Here is a 17,751-nt window from a genome sequence, read left to right as displayed (position 1 = left end):
GAATGTTTTCCCCATTTCATCAATGACTGAGGTAAACAGAGGTTAAATGACTTATCCAGAGTAACACAATTAGTAAGTGTATGAAACCAACTTTAAACTCAGGTCTTCCTAATTCCAAGATCATTGCTCTATCCACTGTACTACCCTCACTATTTCCCAATAAAGAAATAAACACTCTTCTCTGTCAGGGAATTGAAACTAAACTCTGCTGGTGATCCTAACCACCACACCACAAAGAAATATAATGATAAACATAGTTATAAATAAATAGACTTTATGCCTTAATCTGTCTGGACCTCAGGTTTTGCATCTGTAAAATGTGGAGTTTGGATTACATACTATCCAATGTCCTTTTCAGCTTGGAATCTATGAATGAATGTTGAACATGTATACTAATCTCTTTCAGATTACTCACTATCAAGGGGAAGGGGAGAGAAGGACAGGAGGGAGAGTGAATCTCAAAATATAAATGAATATTAAAAATTATCTTTACATGTAATTAAAAAATAAGAAAAAAGAATTAAAGATGTGAAAAAAGCAAAAGTATCAATAAAAATCAATTTTTATAACATACAAGCCCCCCCTGCCCCGCTCCCAAAGTCTATGTGTGAAAACGTGGGTTAGCAGTTTAAGAGACTTTTCTAATCAAGGCCTATGACTCATCAGTAAGACTAATTTGTTAAGCACATGTATATTTGCAAAAAGAATCTTTACATAGGAAAACCTTTTCAAAGAGGCATCTTACTAGGAGCAGCCAGATGGTTTAGGACCAGAGTGTTGGACTCAAAGTTGTGCTAAGTTTCAATCTTTCCTCAGTCACTTAATGCTGTGTGACCTTGGCCAAGTGACTTCTCTCAGCCTTATTTGATTTATCTGTAAAATATTGATAATAATAACATTTGCCATACAGGATTGTTCTAAGATCAGATGAGAATTACAGGATGTCTCAAAAATCTTAGTTCAGTTTTAATTTATTAAATCTTTTGGACTAGAAAAAGCAATGAATAAAAATTAACTCTAAGACCAGAGAAGAGCCTGTTCAAACAATTGTATAGTATATTAGAAAAATTTTTATACATATTTATAAGTAGTTAAGCTTTATAACTTAATGACCCATCTGGTTCTCCTCTCCTTTTCTTTTAAGTTTTTGCAAGGTAGTGGGGTTAAGTGGCTTGTCCAAGACCACACAAAGTAGATAATTATTAAGTATCTGAGGCCGGATTTGAACTCAGGTACTCCTGACTCCAGAGCTGGTGCTCTACCTACTGCAACACCTAGCCATCCCCTCCTCTCCCTTTTCTGTAAAATGAGGGTGTTGGATTATATACTACTGTATCAATACAGATTATCTAGATGGATGATCCCAGTAGAAAGAGAGGCTAACCTGTTATAAAGAAGAAAGAGGGTCCCATATCAGCATGATCATAAATAAGTTTTATTGTGGGAAGTTAACTTATGAGGAGGTTTTGGCAGTAAGACAAAAAAAGATGATTCTCTGCATCAGCCCCAGGTCAGGCTAGATATTATATGGTAACAGAACAAAGGACATGTCCTGAGATGTCCTATAGTCAAATGCAAGTTTTCCCTTGGAACAGAGCTTCTTTCTCTATTTACCTTAATAGAGGTTTACATTAACATGAAATTACAGGACATATTCTCCTACTTGGTTTCCACTCTACAACTACCTACAAGTCTTTTCAAGTTTGAAGCCTAAGAATTAAATCTTGAATCTTAACTAAGACTTTTTGGGACATATTATATATGTAAAGTGCTTTGCAAACTTAAAGTTCTGAGTAAATCTTCTTTTTCTTCTTGGTCTTGTTCTTGTTCTTCTTTCTTCTTTTTTTTCTTTCTCTGAAGTACATGAAAACTCAGTCCTACAATAATCTGCAACTTCATACAGAAGGAGACCTGAATTTTTCTCTTGGGTTCTAATCTAATTTCAACATTAAGGATCATAAAAGTATAAAATATTTAAAAGGTTGATTATCTAAAAAAGGAAAATAAAAGGGAAAAGTACAGCAGGGAAAAAAATATTACCAACTAAGGTAGGCTACAAAGAGTGACAGACTTGAATGCTCCAGTGTTACTTTTTGTTCTTGAATAAACAAATCACCACCTTCAAAATCTAAAAAACAAAGCTCTTTGTCTCCTTGAAGGTAAAGTCATATCCTTAGGTTACCCTGGGACTGATTTTCACCCCCGTAGAACCAAAGAACTAGGAACAAAAAAGAACCATTATATAACTTGGGAAATAATTCCTGGGAAGTTTTTTGCCTCAAGTAGGAACCTCCTTCATGCCTACTCTCAGGAACACAAATCTATGAAGAATAGCCTGTTTGGAGGGTTGTAGGCTCAGGCTCAAGTAGGGAAATAGAGGGAAAATATGGCTAGAGATTTTAGGGCAACAGAAATTCAGGATGCTCCTGCTTCTCATTAGCAGCTGAAATTTCTACATAGCTGAAAATGAACTTGAAGAATGGAATCTTCTTGGTCACTTATGATCTGAGATCATAGAGGCAGCTAGGTGGCACAGTGGATAAAGCACTGGCCTTGGAGTCAGGAGTACCTCAGTTCAAATCTGGCCTCAGACATTTAATAATTACCTAGCGGTATGGCCTTGGGCAAGCCACTTAACCCCTACTGCCTTGTTAAAAAAACTAAAAAAAAAAGATCTGAGATCATGGCTGTTACAAAAATCACATTTACATAGAATTTTGTAAAATGCTTTCCTCACGACTCTGTGAAGTCATATGAAGAAGTATGATCACCCCTTTTAATATATCTATATCTATATCTATATCTATCTATCTATCTATCTATCTATCTATCTATCTATAGTAAAATGAAGGCTCAGCTCAAATTTACAAAGCAAGGTCACAATAATATGAATGGAATTCAAATCTAGGTCATCAGGTTTTATGTCCAATGCTGTTTGTATCTGCAATGTATCATGCTCTAGGGAAAAATCTAGTCATACCAAAAACTCCTCAAAATTAGCTTTGGGTGGGAATTTTCCCACCCAAAAAGTCACATTACTTGTACTTCTCAGGTAGAGGTGATGATTGCAGATATGCCATTCTTTAAAAGTCATAATCATACATTTCTTTTGGGTGCAATTCTATGTCATGACCCTAAGGTGCACAGATTGAGAGAATTGAAGTTTAGAATGCTTTTTGAAACTTCTAAGATATGTCACTTAATATACTCAGAGCAGTATTTTGCTTTTCCAGCTCAGGTAGGAGAACCAGGCATGTTGGGTATGTTGCCATGTTCCCTAAAGGACAATCATTGACGCTGCATACAGTGTGCATGTGCTAAAGAGGACTCAGAAAAAGTGTGTGTGTGTGTGTGTGTGTGTGTGTGTGTGTGTGTGTGTGTGTGTGTGTATGTGTGTTTGAACTCAGATTTTCCTGACTCCAGGCCCAGCCCTCTATCCACAGTTGCCCAAAGAACATGCTTTGCTGATGAGATTATTCTCTTCTTGGTTGAGTTGAGATTTTCTCTTTCTTGAAGAAACCATTTGCTGATATGTATTTTATTGTATAAATTAATCTATGTAACTTCTCTGATTTCTGTTTCACTTGTTTGGATTAAAAAAAAGTTTGCTTGATGTCCACGAGTGTTTTGTGGGAAGGAGTTAAGCTGGATAAAGAGTAAGATAACAGTCTGGGGTGGAACTGCTTCCTACTTGGTGGACCAGGGATAATGGCTTTTAATCTGAACCTCTAAAAGGGCTTCATATTCTTAACCTATAGATATGTAATTGATCAGAAGTATAAAACTTAAGCACAGGTGATCAGGAAAACTCTACAGTACAGTTCAAATAATATTAAAATGTAATTGGAAAATCTTTAACAAAATAAATAAAAATGCAAATCAACATTGATAATGCTATTTTGTCATTTTCCAAATCATTATTTTGTCAGGAATGTTTTTATTTGACTTTAACAACATTGTAGAAGGTAAGTAAAATTTTAACTCATTATCCCAAAATTGAAGGCAGAGAGGTAGAGGAGTGAATGCCAGTCACATCCTTTCTTCTATCTTACCTAACAGTGAAAATTGCAATCTTGTTTAGCCATATGGAGTAGGGAATTCCAGATCTTCTCTATATCTTCTTTATATTCTTAAACACAGACTGTTACTTGTCCATTGAATTAGTTACAATTTGTTGAGATCTAAAAACCCAAATATTTTATATTGAAGAAGTTGTAGATTTTGCCAATATATCCACAATAAACACTATAGACAGTTCACCACTAAGTGGCATTGCTAACCACTATCCTGCTGCTCTTCAATGATCAGAGTAGGATAAATTCCAAATCATGATAGTGAGGGACAATTAAGGTGGAAATTGTTTCTGTAGTTCACAGAGAATTGGTAACCTGTCACTTCTCTGATGATCTCATTATTCTGAAGGGTGGGTTTTAATACAGATTTACCCAAACAATAAAGGTCTGAATTTTCACCTACTAGAAAATCCCATAACTGCCTCCTAAAGCTGCAATTTCATAGAGGCTTAGTCTTTTGACCTTGGCATAATGGGGTCATTACTCTCACAGGGATAGAAAGATCTTATTTATGGCAGTCAACTAATTTTTTTCCTTTCTTTTTCTTTTTTTTAACCACATGGGGCAGTGACAGCAAGAAGAGCCACTTGCTGCCATGCCACTCACTCATCTCTAAACTTGACTCCTTTGGATCTAGTGGTTGGGAAGTATAATACATTTGTCTGTCCCTTTGGCTCAACTCAGTGTTTTGGTTTTAGGATTGAAGTCAAGCTGATGAACAGAGTTTCAACTGAAAGATGGATTATAGATATCTCTGGTTACATAAATTCTATTAGAATCAATGTTGTTCATGGTCTTAAGTTCATGGCATAGCCTACAAAAACCTACATATCACAAGTAGTTGGTAAGTGATATAGTTCTGTTATGGCTAATAGTACCATGTAAAACATCACCATTTATAATAGTTTTTCAATGTGATTATTTTCAATGAGATAATGTATTGTGAGTTTCAAATGTGATTGCCAAGAACATCAACTCCCTCATCGTATATAGTCAAGGGAAGAAAGGACATGACTAAGGTTCCAAAAGTAATCACTCATTAGTCAAACATTTACTGGCACTTTTCTATGCAAGATATAATGGGGAAAACAAAGATAAAAAAGCACAGGCAGTACCCTCATTAAGTTTATAATCTGTTAGAAGAAATAATAGATAAATAATTACAATATGAGGTTGTTGATTCTTGTCCTTTGTTATCAAAGAAGACCAAAATGACATTATGTTTGAGACAAACATAGTGGCTGAGGTTGATGAGACCAATAGGTACTCAGAATGCTCTACCATAGGTTGGGCACAAATAGTCCATGGGAACACCTGGGGTGGGGACTCTAAACTTATAGATGTCATGTTTCCTTTGAGATCCTTCAATTCTGCTTTTCTCATAGAGTGCAACACCCTCACTGATGTGGACACCCCATACTAGGCATTACTGTGCCTCTGTCTCCCATGCTGTATGGTCAATTCTAAAGTTCTTCATTGAGACCTTCAGGATGTCCCAGTATCACTTCTTCTGACCCCCCTTGTGAGCACTTTCTCTGTGTGAGTTCACCATAAAATAGTTTTGTTTTTTGGCAAGTGTAGATCTGGCATTCCAACAATATGTCCAGCCCATCATAATTGCATTCTCTGTAGTAATGTTGGAATGCTAGACAGTTTATCTTGAGAAAGTACCTCAGTGTCTGGTATCTTCTCCTGCCAGGTGATCTTTAGAATCTTCCTAAGACAAATTAAATGGAAGAGATTCAGTTTCCTGACATGGAACTGGTAGACTGTCCAGGTTTCACAGGCATATAGCAATGAGGTCAGCACAATGACTCTGTTCAGTTTGATAGTTTAATACCTCTTCTCTCCCACACTTTTTTTCAGAGCCTCCCAAATACTGAGCTAGCTCTGGCAACGTGAGTGTCAACCTCATTGTCAATGTGTACTTCCTTGGAAAGGACACTGCCAAGGTAAGTGAACTTGTCCACAGTACTCGAAACTTCTTTCTTTGGTATAATTGATGGTTCCACATATGGATGGTGTGGTGCTGGTTGATGGAGCCTATGTTTTCTTGGTGTTAATTGTTAGACCAAAATTAGCACAAGCAAAAGAAAATCAATCCATATTTTGTTGCCTCTCAACTTCAGAGTCTATATTGAGTACACAATCATCAGCAAACAGAAGATCATGCACCAACACTCCCTCCATTTTAGTCTTGACTTATAGCATTTTCAAATTGAAGAATCTGTCATTAGTTCAGTAGCTGACTTTGAAGCCATATTTAACCTCATTGAAAGCATTTGATAACATGGCTGAAAACAACATGCTGCAAACACATCCTTGTTTTACTCCATTGGTGACTGGGAAATCTTGAGAGCATCATCCATTATCCAGAACCTGGGCATGCATGCTGTCATTGATCATGACCTACCATGATCCTGTAAAGGGAGAGTACCAGAAAAGGAACCAAAATTCCCATTAAGGAAAGGTTGCTAGCAACAGAGGAAATCATGATGATTACAGGAAAGACTCAAGAGGCAATATTTTCTGGTAAAAATCAAAGCCAATAGGGGAAACTAGGTTGTGCAGTGAATAGAGCACCAGGTCTGGAGTCAGACCTGAGTTCAAATCTGTCCTCAGACATTTTATACTTACTAGCTGTTGACCTTGGGTAAGTCACTTAATCCCATTGCTCCAAAAAATCAAAGCCAAAATTCTAGTTCTAGATAAACTCATGGCAGGGAGAAGAGAAAGTTTTGCTGATTGAAATGGACTCATATGAATCTGGGTGGACCTGAGAGTGGGTAGATTTACTAGCCAATGGATTTGCAATGTTTTTGGGTTTAATTTTTTTATTTCAATTAACAAGTATTTTTTCTGTCTTCTTCTCTCCCCAATTAAAAAAAAAGTAAAAGAATACTCTTGTAAAAAATATTCAGTCAAACAAAACAAAGTCCCACATTGACCATATCTCATTAAACATGTGGAGTCCATCATCTCTTTCAGTAGTTGGGATCAGTTCCTGGAATTTTGTGGTATTCTTTGCATTATTTAGTATTCTCAAGTCTCTCAAAGATTGTCTTTACAACATTTTTGTTGTTATTTAAATTATTGTGTGCTGTTTGCTTCATTTATATGTTTATGCAATTCTTCTTAGATTTCTCTGAAACAAAACCTTTGATCAATTCCTGTGACCAATTATATTTCATTACATTCACAAACTGTAATTTGTCTAGCAATTCCCCAGTTGATGGGGATCCCATAATTTCCAGGTCTTTATCAGTACCAAAAAAGTATATATAAATATACTTCATACATATTTACATATGAATTCTTTCTCCTTTTTCTTTTTTCTCTTTGTAATATAGACCTAATGGTAAGTTCAAAAAAAAATTAAATAACTTTTTGGAAATAGTACTAAATTACTTTTCAGACTGGCTGGATCATTGCTTAATTTTATCCAAAGTTTATGAATGTGTTTGTTTTCCTAAAGCTTCTCCAGTATTGTCATTTTCCTTTTCTTGTCAACTCTGAATGTGATGGATGAGAGGTGGAACCTCAGAGTTGTTTTAATTTGACTTTCTCTAATAATTAGTGATTTGGAGAGTTTTTTTCCCATATGGTTGTTTACACCTTGGGTTTCTTCCCTTGAGAAATGATAGCTGAGGTTACTTTTTTCTGTGTCCTAGTTCCACACTTTGAAAATAGATTATTGTTCATACCATAATGCCTAAAAAGGACGGTAGAAAAGACTTAAAACATTTATAGGAGATAGAAAACACTTGTGACAAGTGGCATAGGGAAAACTTCTTGATGACATTTAATAAGAGATTTGAGGCTGTGTGGTATAGTGGAAAAGGCATTTTATTGAACTTAGAGCCAGAAGCATTTGTCACTTACTGTACTAGTTCTGCAGCCATGAGCAAGGCTTTGAATCTCTCAGGACCTCTGTTTCTTGATTTGTAAAATAGTAGGGAATGGAATGGTAAGTAAGTAATAATAACAATATTATTATATTATTTAAACAATAATAGCAACAACATTAATTCAACTTTGCTCAAGGGTAGAGTATGCAATGGGCAATATTATGTAACAAGATTAGAAGGTAAATTGGAGTCAGATTATGTAGGCTCACAATATCTTAGAAAGGTTCATAGAATAATAGCATTTCAAATTGGAAAGAACTTTTGAATTTTATTTGGAAGATGATGGGGACCTGTTGAAGGTTTTTAAAATTATGAAAGCATATTACCAAAATGGTACACTTCTTCTAGACTTATACTCAAAAGTGACAGAAAAAGGAAAAAGTGTTTTATGAACAAAAGTATTTAAGGCCTCTCTTTTTGAGTGGCGAAAAACTGGAAAGTAAAAGGATGTCCAACAATTAAGGAATGGCTGATTAAGTTGTGGTTTATGTATGTGATGGAACACCACTTTGCTGTAAGAAGTAAGTAGATAAGTTAAAAAATACATGGAGGGGCAGCTAGGTGGTGCAGTGGAAAGAACACCAGCCCTGGAGTCAGGAGGAACTAAGCTCAAATCTGATGTCAGTCACTTAATCATTACCTAACTGTGTGACCTTGGGCAAATCTCTTAATCCCATTCCCTTGAAAGGAAAAAAAAGCCCAAAGTACATGGAAAGACTGAAATAATGCAGAGTGAAGGGAACACAACCAGAAGAAAAATTTATACTATAAGAGCAATATTATGAAAATGAATGATTTTTTTAATCAACTAATGAAATATGAAATGAACAGAACCAGGAGAAAAAATTACATGATAATGCTTAAAATTTTTTTGAAAGCCTTAGGGAATATAATCAATGACCATGTATGATTTTAGAAAATTTTCCCCAGGGGATGGAGAATGAGAGGGAGAAATAATAGAGAGATGTTAGAAATGTGAAATATTGCATGCACTTTCAGTTGGGATCATTGTATTATTAATTTTACTTAGCTGTTTAATTTCTTAGAAGAAGCCACTCATGAATCAGGAGTAATCTGAAAAGTTTGTAATGTAAAACAAACAAAATATCAATAAAATTTAAAGTGTAAAAATGACAAAATATCTGGAAATGGTAGATAAAGAAGAGATGATTTGATGTAGAGAGAGAGAGAATGGAATCATGGAATATGGCCAAGGCTATTAAAATAGTGTAAAGTAGAGTATTGGGGCATGGTAAGGAAGGGATGGACATGAAAGAAAGTATAGCTATAAAATTTGACAGCTATGTTCCAGGAAAAAAAAATCAAATATCTCAATTTTTTTTTTTTGCTTAAAGATTTTATTTATTTTGAGTTTTACAATTTTTTCCCCTAATTTTACTTCCCCCCCCCCCATAGAAGGCAATTTGCCAGTCTTTACATTGTTTCCATGGTATACATTGATCCAAATCCAATGTGATGAGAGAGAAATCATATCCTTAATGAAGAAACATAAAGTATAAGAGATAGCAAGATCAGACAATAAGATATCAGTTTTTTTTTCTAAATTAAAGGTAATAGTCCTTGGTCTTTGTTCAAACTTCATAGTTCTTTCTCTGGATACAGCCCCAAATTGTCCCTGATTGTTGCACTGAAGGAATGAGCGAGTCCATCAAGGTTGATCATTGCCCCCATGTTGCTATTAGGGTGTACAGTGTTTTTCTAGTTCTGCTCATCTCACTCAGCATCAGTTTATGCAAATCCCTCCAAGTTTCCCTGAATTCCCATCCCTCCTGGTTTCTAATAGAACAATAGTGTTCCATGACCAAATATTTCAATTTTGAGTGGATGGACTAATGGTGATTTCATGAATTTATATGGATGTCAAAGCATATAACTTCATTAATGACTCTGAAGAACCAGAGAGCATTCAGAGGGCAGGACAAAGACAGTGAAGGGTCTTGAGATTGAACCATAGCAGAGTTTTTTGAAGAAGAGGCTTTCAGGAAGCTAGACAGTGAAAAGAAGACAACTCAACGTCACAAATGGTGAAGGAAAAAGTTTTTTTTAGGAAAGGAAAAATGAGTATAAATGTATGGGAGGGCAGCAGTGCAGAAATGTTAAAGCAGAATGAAAATTTATGAGACACAAAGAAGATGGTTAATGAATCAAGATACAGGGGAGTTGAGCCTGTGTTGAGGAGACAATATTTCATTGGTTTAGGTGGAAGGGTCATTGTTTGACAAGAGTGCCATAATATTAAAATTTATTTTATTTTTAGATTTTTTTTACCCCAGCTACATGCAAAAGCAAGTTTCAACATCTGTAAAAGTAAACATAATACCCCCCCCCACAAGAAAGAGAAACCTCAAGAAAAATAAAGTGAAAAAAATTATGCTTCAGCCTGTATTCAGATATCATTAGCTCTGTATTTGGGATGAATAGCATTCTTTATCATAAGTCCTTCAGAGTTCTTTTGGGTCACAGCATTGTTGAGAAAAGTTATGTCATTCACAGCTGATCATCCTATAATATCACTGTATATTTGTATAAGGTACATTTCTCATTGCATCTGCTCATGTAAGTTTTTTACAATGAGTCTCCTGTTCATCATTTCCTATAACAAAATAGCATTTCAAGAAAAGTCATATTTTGACAGCTGATAGATATTAGATGATAGATGGACAGACAGATAAATACACAAGGCATTTATTGAGAATTTACTAGTGTGTTCAGGGCTAAGTATGCATTTGCAAGTTAGCAATATACCCTTAAGGAACTTACATTCCAGTGGATAGGGGAAAACAACACCCAAAGGGAAAATAAGGGCAGAGTGGAGCAGCATGGTGTGATAGCCAGTAAGTAAGGTAGAGATCAAGACAAGATAAGATGGAATCCAGAGAGGCTCCAGGATTGGAGACTGAAGTTCATGTGGGGATTAGGGTCAGATATTGACCTGGTATGGAAATAGTGAGTAATTTGTTTGCAGCAGGAGGAAAGTAGGATTTAATAAATGAGTTCATAGTTCTAAGATAGAGATGAGAGGGACTTGAAGGAAAAATTTTAACATTCTGGTCTCTTCTTCAGAATCCTGGAATGATCTCAGCCCAGGAATCTTGTAGTGGTGGAGCAAGCTGGGGCAGAGACTGAGGAAATGCTTCTTGATTGTTGGACTTCTTTGGCTCTTCAGGTGGTACTGGAATATCCAGGAAGCTTTCATCTAGCAGGGTGGTGGTAGAGTATAAAACCCAACTTATATGACAGCAAAGGGAAAGAGAGATGAGTAAAGCCATGAACCTGATAGGACAAATAACTGAAGATTAGGGAAAAAAAAAACTTCCCAGAAACTAAATCGTCTTATGTTTTCCTATTTGTTCAATCCATCCAATTTTCAGAAAAAACCTCTAGAAGCACTTGTTCCTGCATTGCATCCGTGTGGAGCTGATTCACCTAGGTGATTTGTTAGTCAAAGACATGGCAGCAAAACTTTTGTCTGCTAGTGTTTGGAGAGATGGGGAATTAAACTTTTTTTTTGTGCTCTGTTTGTGATTTTTTTGTGATACTGTTGGGCATGTGATATGATGTTTGTTCTTCCTTCTCAAAGACTATGACATCAGGGAAGTGATACCATGATAAATACAAGAATTGGATTTGATTTAGGGGATGCTGTGCTAAGTCATAGTTTCATTTTTTTCCTCCAGAGCCATCTGGAGCCAGTGGTCACATACGAATCAGGACAACTGGAGATGGCCCTGGATGTGAGGCAATCAGGGTTAAATGATTTGCCCAAGTACACGTCAAGTGTCTGAGGTTACATTCAAACTCAGAACCTCCTGACTCTAAGACCAGTGCTCTATGTACTGCACCACCTACTGGGCATAATATTGGAGAACTGGAAGAATTATAGATTGGGAATGCATTAATTGAGTATATTGATTGCAACTTGCTATGATTTCTTTCCTGCCATTCTGATTAAAACTTTTATATAATTTGCCTTTTGAAATATGTACAAGTAGAGGAAGAATTGGAGTAAGAAGTAGTATGAGATGTGATTGGAGAATCCTAGATTAACCTAAGAATCCAATCTACCCAAAAGAGGCAGAGGAACAGAGAATTTGGCAGAGATACCTTAGAATCTCTTCAGGAGTTAAGTGGTGTTTATTATATTGTTTATGGATGGTTTCCATCTTTTTAGTAAAGTCAGAGGTGAGGTGTGATGACAACAGAGAGTCTTTCTCTCTAAGTCCCACTTTTCTTCCACTTTCAATCTCTAGGATTTGACTCATTGACACCTTCTCTCATTTTGATCTGGGTTTCTTGCCACCAAGATATGCCCAAGGGAGAGAATAAAAAGGATTCTCCCTTATGATCTACCATGCTCCCTAAAAATATCACTTAATATGGTACTTGTTTCATATTAAAAATAAGCAAAATTTTTCAAGTATACAGAAATTTTAACAATTAATCCTTGTCAATATGCATAGAAACAGAATTTAATTTTTCTATTTTTCCCATTTTGCTTAAATGAGTTCTTCCAGGTCTGGTCCTTGGTGACAGCCCAGCCTAATCCTGTCTGGGCTAGCTGTTAGGTCAAGCTTTAGGTTTCTGCTTGATGGATTTGGTTTGGCAAGGCTACTACATATCTCAACCTTCTGAGAATTGACTTTTCTAGCCCTTTGTCTTAGGAACGGAATACTTTCTGGGGCAGGCATCCTCTGCTATGACCTCTTATCACTTCCCTTCCTCATCCTCAACAATTTTTCACTTGGCCTTGAGTTAAACAAAAATGTTTCTTCTGGGTTTCAGGCTTTTAAGACCAACTAGGAAGTCAGGTCTGCCATGTGGGAGAACTCCGTAGTACCTGTCCCTGAAATGTCTTTTGCTTTCTCTCACTTTATCTTTCTCCCTTCTACTTTTCCTTCCTTTTGTGGTTGGCTATCATAAAGCAAGTTCACTAACCAGAAAAAAAAGCTGGCTTTGTCTTTTAGTTGAAATGTTGGTTATATCACTTTTCATGCTTGGAATGACATTTGTATCCTGGTTTCTCTGGGGGCCACATGATTCAGGACCATAGACTCTGTCATTCATGATCCTCTTCTTTGATTTTTTTCATTCATTCATTCATTCATTCATTCATTCATTCATGCATTCATTCATTTATTTATTCTTATTTTTGTACAAATGATGATATTTTTTATACATTACTAAACTATTTTTGTTTAAGAGTAAACATAATACCCCTCCCCCCCAAATATAGACCTGCATGAGCATTAAAGGAAAGAAAAAAATTAAAATTAAAAAAATAATAACAATAATAATGATAGGTGAAGCCAGGTGGCGCAGTGGACAGAGCACCGGCCCTGGAGCCAGGAGCACCCAAGCCCAAAATCCAGCCCCAGATACCCAACAATAACTCAGCTGTGCCACCCCAGGTAAGCCACCCCAACCCCACTGCCCTGCAAAAACCAAAAAAAAGGACACAAAATAAAATAATAATAATATTAGGGGCAGCCAGGTGGTAAAGTAGACAGAGAACCGGCCCTGGAGCCAGGAGCACCCGGGTCCAAATCCAGCCTCAGACACCCAATAATCACCCAGCTGTGCGGCCCCAGGCAAATCACTCAGCCCCATTTTCCCTGCAACCCTCAATAATAATAATAACAATAATAATAACAAAAAAGTGTGCTTCAGTCTGTATTCCAACACCTCTAGATCTCCATCTCTGTCACAGGTGGATCAAATTCTTTATGATAAATCCATCATAAAAGCTACTTCCATATTTTTCCACTGTTACCATTGCTGATCACAACTCCCTCCATTCACACCTCCCTACCACCATACACCATACTCTCTCTCTCCCCCCCTTCACTCTGTCTCTCTCCTCAAATGTGCTGCAGGGTAGCCGAGTGGTGCAGCAGACAGATCCCCGGCCCTGGGGCCAAGAGGCCCCGAGCCCACACACCACCCCGTAGGCCTAGCATCCACCCAGCCCTATGGTACCGAACAGGTCATCCAATCTCAGCCCCTTGCAAGAAACAAAAAAGAAAATGTGTTATATCTGAGCACTCTCTCCCCATGGTCCATCCTCTGCTCTATCACTCACATCCCCCCTCCCCCCATCCCCCTTCTCTCTCTCTCTCTCTCTCTCTCTTACTCTAGATGTGTATACCCCATTGAGTATATATGCTGTTTCCTCTCCTAGACACCTCTGATGAGAGCGAAGCTTCCCTCATTCCCCCTTGCCTTCCTCCCTTTCATATCATTGCAATAGCTCATTGTAATAAAAAAATCTTATTATATGAAATAGCCTATTCCACTTCTCCTTTTTCTTTCTCCCATTACATTTCCCCTTTAGCCATTGACTCCATTTTTACACTATATTATAACTCTAAATTCAGCTCTTTCCTGTGCTTCATCTATAAAAGCTCCTTCTACCTGCTCTATTAAATACAAAGGTTCATATGAGTTTTATCAGTATCATTTTTCTATGCAGGAATACATGTAGTTCATCATCATTAAGTCCCTCATATTTTCCCCTTCTCCTCCACTCTCTATGCTTCACTTGAGTCCTATATTTGAAGATCAAACTTTATGTTCAGCTCTGGCCATTCCAACAGGAACATTTGGAATTCTCCTGGTTCATTGAAAGTCCATCTTTATCCCTGGAAGAGGACATTCAGTTTTGCTGGGTGATTGATTCTCAGTTGCATTCTGAGCCCTTTTGCCTTCTGGAATATTATATTCCAAGTCCTACGAACCCTTAATGTAGTTGCTGCTAAGTTCTGCACGATCCTGACTGCAGCTCCACAATATTTGAATTGTGTCCTCTTGGCTGCTTGTAATATTTTCTCTTTGACTTGGTAGTTCTGGAACTTGGTTATGATATTCCTGGGGGTTGGTTTTTTTTGTTTTTTGGATTTCTTTCTCGGGGAGATCGGTGTATTCTCTCAATTTTTATCTTATCATCTGCTTCTAGGATATCAGGGCAATTTTTCTGTAGTAATTCTTTGAAAATGATGTCAAAGCTCTTTTCCTGATCATGGTATTCCAATAATTTTTAAATTATCTTTCCTGAATCTGTTTTCCATATCAGTTGTTTTTTTTCAGTGAGATGTTTTACATTTTCTTCTAATTTTTCATTCTTTTAGTTTTGAAGTATTGTGTCTTGATTTCTCATAAAAGCAGCAGCTTCTTTCAGCTCCATTCTATATCTGAAGGATTTGTTTTCCTCAGAGAGCTTTCTCATCTCCTTTTCCATCTGGCCAATTCTGCTTTTTAAAACATTCTTATCCTCAATAACTTTTTGAACTGTTTTATCCATTTGACCAATGCTGGTTTTTAACATGTTATTTCCTTCAGCACTTTTTTGGATCTCCTTGACTAAGCTGCTTACTTCTTTTTCATGTTTTTCCTGCATCTCTCTTATTTCTTTTCACAATTTTTCTTCTATCTTCCTCACTTGATTTTCAAAGTATTTTTTGAGCCCTGTCATAGCCTGAGACAAATTTCTGTTTTTCTTGGAGTCTTTAGATGCAGGAGCTTGTGCTTCCTCATCTTCAGACTGAGTATTTTGATCCTTCTTGGGATCATAGACAAAGTATTTTGGTGTTCCTCTTTTTTCTCTGCTTACTCATTTTTCCAGTCTGTGCCTGATTTTGGGGTGCTTCCTGAGCTTTTGGGTATTATTGGGAAATCCCTCCCACAAAGATCTCCATGTGTAAGGCTCTGTCTTCCCTACTGGTCTGTAAATGACCACATGTGCACCCCTCTGCTGTTCTATGGGGGGCCTAGACTGCGATCAGAATCTGAATGTGGTCAGAGCCCCAGAGTCCTGTTCTAGGGACAGTGGACAGACCTCGGCAGTCTCTCTCCACTCCCCTCCTTAGGCTCAGTACTCCTGCCTGGGGACTCCTGCTTACTGGCTTCCCCTGCTGCTGGTTCCTGGATCTGGGTTGTTGAGACCAAGCTGCTCTCTGAGTGCCCTGAGGGCTTGGATTGATGTACTTCCTCTGGCAGAGGCCTCCCTCTCCCTGATCTTCCAAGTTGTGCCCAGTGCTCCCTGGGGTGTAGGTCAGGAAACTGCCCCCGCTGCCGTGAGCTGTGGCTCCCAGTTCCCTGGGGCTGACTCCTGGAGGCTGAAGTTCCTTCACTCTGGTGGCCACCCCTCTATCCCCATGGAGCTGAGTCTTTCTGCTATTTTCCAGGTTTCCTTGGGCTGGAGAACTGCGTCACTGGATCCTCTGTGGGTTCTGTCTCTTGAAAATTCAGTTAGAGTCCTTATTATATAAGTTTGGAAATAACAGAGAGAGAGAGAGAGAGAGAGAGAGAGAGAGAGAGAGAGAGAGAGAGCACCTAAGAGACCATCCTCTCCTGTCGCCATCTTGGCTCTGCCCCCCTCTTCCTCGATTTTTTTTTAGGTTTTTGCAAGGCAAATGGGGTTAAGTGGCTTGCCCAAGGCCACACAGCTAGGTAAAAGTGTCGGAGACTGGATTTGAACCCAGGTACTCATGACTCCAAGGCCGGTGCTTTATCCACTACGCCACCTAGCCGCCCCTTTCCCTTGATTTTTAAGACAAAATATTGCCACCAGTGTTATAGCTGATGATGGGCACCCAAGGGGCTCTCTTCTTTCTTCTTCTTCTTCTTCTTCTTCTTCTTCTTCTTCTTCTTCTTCTTCTTCTTCTTCTGCTGCTGCTGCTGCTGCTGCTGCTGCTGCTGCTACTGCTGCTTTCTTCTGTTTTTTCTTCTTCTTTTGTTTTCTTCTTTCTTCTTTTCTGCTTTCTTCTTTTTCTTCTTTCTTCTTCTTCTTCTACTTCCTTCTTCTTCTTCTTCTTCTTCTTCTTCTGCTTTCTTCTTCTGCTGCTTTCTTCTGCTTTCTTCTTCTTCTTCTTCTTCTTCTGCTGCTGCTGCTGCTGCTTTCTTCTTCTGCTGCTGCTTTCTTCTGCTTTCTTCTTCTTCTTCTCCTTCTTCTTCTTCTCCTCCTCCTCCTTCTTCTTCTTCTTCTTCTCCTCCTCCTCCTCCTCCTTCTTCTTCTTCTTCTCTTCTTCTTCTTCTTCTCCTTCTTCTCCTCCTCCTCCTCCTCCTCCTCCTCCTCCTCCTCCTTCTTCTTCTTCTTCTTCTTCTTCTTCTTCTTCTTCTTCTTCTTCTCCTTCTTCTTCTTTTTCTTCTTCTTCTTGGTTCAAACCTGGGCCACACTGGATCCCAACTTACTGCCCAAACTGAAATAAAAATTATACCCAGGGACTACTGAACAATTTATACTTATCTCTGCCTCATTCACTTGCTCCATGCAGCTTCTTGTATTCAGGTTGATGAATCATCATTCTCATACCTTCCCTAGGGAAGTGCTTCCCTAGAATCTCCATTCTATACAGATACAGAACAGAAAAAAATGTTTTACCCAAACAATAAACTAGAGCATAATATTTCCCTTATTACTATGGGTAGAGTCATGAAACCTCCCTCACCAGGTCATTTCTCAAGAGTGTATGAGCCAGGTGGGTTCAGAACTTCAGGAAAGAAGAGAAGATTTGAAATAACTACTGGAGAAAATCTCATATATTCTTCAACTTGTCAAAGCTGGTGCTTCATGGGTATAGTTTTTGCTAGCCCAGTGTCACCTCCAGTCCATGATGAGACATTGCAGTAGAACATAAATGTAGATAATAGTATTTCATTTTAAATAATAGCTTATTTAAATATAATGAAGGCATATCACTCCATCCTAGATTTCTCATGGCATAGCAACTTAGCTTATATATGTAGGAAATATG

This window comes from Macrotis lagotis, chromosome X (genome assembly GCF_037893015.1).
Source record: "Macrotis lagotis isolate mMagLag1 chromosome X, bilby.v1.9.chrom.fasta, whole genome shotgun sequence".
In the NCBI taxonomy this organism is placed as follows: domain Eukaryota; kingdom Metazoa; phylum Chordata; class Mammalia; order Peramelemorphia; family Peramelidae; genus Macrotis; species Macrotis lagotis.
The sequence above is the reverse complement of the archived record's forward strand: the minus strand, read 5'-3'. Positions refer to the sequence as shown.